This window comes from Pinus tabuliformis, chromosome 9 (assembly GCF_031772625.1).
Source record: "Pinus tabuliformis cultivar Carrire ecotype Pingquan chromosome 9, CPIR1, whole genome shotgun sequence".
Classification (NCBI taxonomy): domain Eukaryota; kingdom Viridiplantae; phylum Streptophyta; class Pinopsida; order Pinales; family Pinaceae; genus Pinus; species Pinus tabuliformis.
This window is the reverse complement of record NC_142307.1, coordinates 126,756,629-126,760,234: the sequence shown is the minus strand read 5'-3', so window position 1 is coordinate 126,760,234 and position 3,606 is coordinate 126,756,629. Positions and strand designations below refer to the sequence as shown.

Genomic DNA, 3,606 nt, shown 5'->3' with positions numbered 1-3,606 from the left:
CCGCCGATTGCCAGATCGCTCTGGGAAATAGGATCATAAGTTATTGATGCCAATTATGTAGGATTTCTGTTTATTAGATACTTAGATTAGTTTAGTATTTATAGACCCTTTCGTTGTTTTGGAAAGGGTCGTAAAGTTTTGTAACAGACTTAAAAAACTGAAGTTTGCACTATTGTGCTTCAGTCAATATTCTTTTATGAAACTGGGCCAATTGTTCTTAATTTAACAAGGAAGCTTCTTTATGCAATTGTGCACTATTGTCGTTGTTGAGGATGTTTTTGCGTTGAAGGAAGAACTACAAATAGCGATTGATATTTGGGAATGTCAAGCAGCTCATATGGTATTTCTATCTATGTCTGAATTCATTCCTTTTATATGAATTGTTATGTGATTATTCTTGCTATTGTTGATTATATGCATGCGCTGTAACAGCAGATCTTTATTCATTCCACTATTGGATGTTTTACGATTTGCCTTTTCTTTTAATCATGCATGTGACAATGATATAAATGATAAAGTGTGGTAATATCGCCTTAATCGCTTTGCTTAACTATTTAGGCATAGCAATCATGAACAGAATAACATCCATGTCTGTCAAATGGAGTCATCTACATGCCCGTTTATAGATACGGATCATCAAGCGCTGCACTTTAAAAGCTCAATAAGTCCCCGGGGTAGATCATAGTTATTATATTCTTGCTGATAGTTTTAGTTATTCGCTCATCGCTAGCGTAGTTTATAATCATCCATCCATCCCGTTTATTTATTTTCGGGTAACTGGTCCCATTATCCCTAGTCAGAGCCACTACTTCAAACGGAAAAGGAGCTGTACTAAGGTCCGGACCGGGTGGTTATCCCCGATGTTGTTGCAGCGATTTTCGAGGCCTCAACAGGCTCAAACGAGGTTGGTATAAAGACACCAGGGCCTGATTAAACCATTGGGAGATCGATGAGAATGTTGCATTGCAAAACATTAATAACATTAAAAATATTTTTACTTCTAAGTTCAAAGAAAAAATGTGGTGTGACAAAGATTTTGCTGCTAAAAGAAAATTAAGATATTATAAGGAGGTCATCAACCCCACCCTAGAAGATCAAAAGTATCTGTCTTTTTTAACTAGCTCAAAGAAGAAAATTAATATAGCCAAGATTAGAACGAACTCTCATGAGCTCCATAGTGAAACGGATTGTTGGGAAATTCCTAAAACACCATCGATGGAATGGTTCTACCATCTCTGTGAGAATATGAACATCGAGGATGAAAATCACTTCCTCTTAGAGTGCCCCACATACAACCACATTAGATCTCAGTTTCAAAATCTTTGTTGCAATACTCACCTTCCTAGCTTTTTACGTTGTCAAAATTACAGTGAGCTCGGAAGACTTCTTTCCAAACATTTTGAGCATAGGAATAAAATCTTAAATCAAACTAAATAATTTGTTTCTTTAGGTCCGATAGACCAAAGTTTGGTCTTAGTGGAGGTTAACCATCATCATCATCATCAAAATCACACCAATATAGATTTATTTTAAATTTCAATTTATCAAATACAAAAAGAAATCAAATTTCTTATAATATACATGTTTTTAAAAGTACAAAACTAAAAAAATGAAATGCTTAGATTAAAATCTAAACTTAAAATAAATTTATATTAATTCTTATATATTGAAAAAAAATAAAAATAAAAAATATTTATTAACTAAATTAAATACCCTTACCTATTTAATTTTCCCTTTATATCTACACAAGATAAACTCTCTTTGAATTCAAATATTTACCTTTAAAAACTTTGTTCAAATTAATATTCTATTGTTATAACGCAAATCTATATTTAAAGAACTCAATGTAGTAATAACTAATGGTAAAGACTTTGATATTCGAAATAATATATAATATCTCTTTACAATTATGAATAATTGTGAAAAAGTTTATACCCTCTTTATACTCAAATTTCAATTATGAATAATTGTGAAAAAGTTCATACCCTCTTTATACTCAAATTTAAAATATATTAACAGTCAAAAATCTTAAGTTTAAATATATTATGCGGCGAAAACTTTCATGGTTACATTTAAAGACATTATGTGGAGAACCAAACATTATGTTGTTTGCAGTAGGTATTCAAAATTTCGGGCCTCCTCCATCCTGGTCGTTATTCGTGGCGACAGGTCAAGCTACGTCCCGAGTTCGAATAGTCCGGCTATGCTCACATTTTGCAGTAGGAATTCAAAATTTTCAACTTCCGCCGTGCAAAATTACTTAATTCCAACCATCTGAAAATATTATTTAGAAGTTTTCGGGATCTCACAATCAAATTAAAATATCAATTGAAAACTGAACAGGATCAATCAAATTACAAACAAGATTATCTGCTGCCAAATTCCTACCACATTCTCTGTATCCATGTCACATGGAGAGCCTTTTATTGAATGCATGTACTTCTAAGCTTCTGAGCATCTAGAGTATTGGGTTTCGTATTACTATTTAGGTTTAAAAAGAGAAAATGGATGCCGGTCAACAGACCAATTCTCTTACCACTTCTCCACTGTAACCCTAAAAATATCCTCCTATCAGAGCCGGGCCTTCATGTGCACGGTTGAACAACAGATGCTACATGTACCAATTCTGCATATCAAAGAAAGATACTGCAAGTTTTTCAGATAAACAGAAAATAAATTTATCATATTGGCTTCAAATCTTTAAAGGAATTTGTAAAACTCAATTCAAAAGCAATTCAAGAGAAAAAGACTAAGAATAAGAATCCATTTCAGAGAACCGAAATTGCAAAAAATTGTGATGCAGACGGACCAGAATGCGATTCCGGTTATAAAGCCCTACACCTATTTAAAAGAAATCCTCAAAAGAACCAAAAATGAGAAAATGCAAAAATTGTGATGCAGACAGACCAGAATGCGATTCCCCTGGTTATAAAACCCTACACCAATTTAAAAGAAATCATCGAAAGAGGAGCGGACTCTAAGCGCTGGTGAATTTTGTAACGGCTTTAGTACCCTCAGACACAGCGTGCTTGGCGAGCTCCCCTGGAAGAACGAGTCTTACGGCTGTCTGGATCTCTCGGGAAATAATAGTTGGTTTCTTGCTGAGGCGAGAGAGTCTGGATGCCTCGTTCGCCAATTTCTCAAATAAATCATTGATAAAACTGTTCATGATTCCCATGGCATTGCTGGAAATACCCATTTCTGGATGGACCTGCTTCAGAACCTTGAAGAGATAGATCGTGTAGGTTTCCACAGTTTTCTTGTGCTTCTTGCTCTTTTTGTTTCCTTCCTTTAAAAGCTTATTCTCCGAATTCGAAGGCTTATTTTCTCTTAAGGCGGATTTCTCCGCCATGGGCCATTTTTCCAGCCACGGGTCTCCTCTCGGCCTTCGGGGCCATTGATGCCACTATCGTGACTCGAACCTGAGCCCACATAAAAGAATAGGCTGATGAGGATGATTTTTTTTTTTTAATTTGGAAGAGTTTCGTTATAAGTTAACAATGGATTTCTTTATTTATTTTTTAATTTCGAAGAGTTTTTGGATAAACTATCAATAAGTATTTTGAATATAAAATCAAATATTAATGTTTGGTTTTAACAAGTTTT

The 3,606-nt window shown here is 34.4% G+C and overlaps 1 pseudogene; it reads right to left on the bottom strand.

Annotated features, from left to right (window-relative positions):
- Positions 1-2,977: 2,977 nt before the first annotated feature.
- On the bottom strand, positions 2,978-3,398 carry LOC149147420 (histone H2B.3-like; annotated as a pseudogene).
- Between the last annotated feature and the right edge of the window lie 208 nt (positions 3,399-3,606).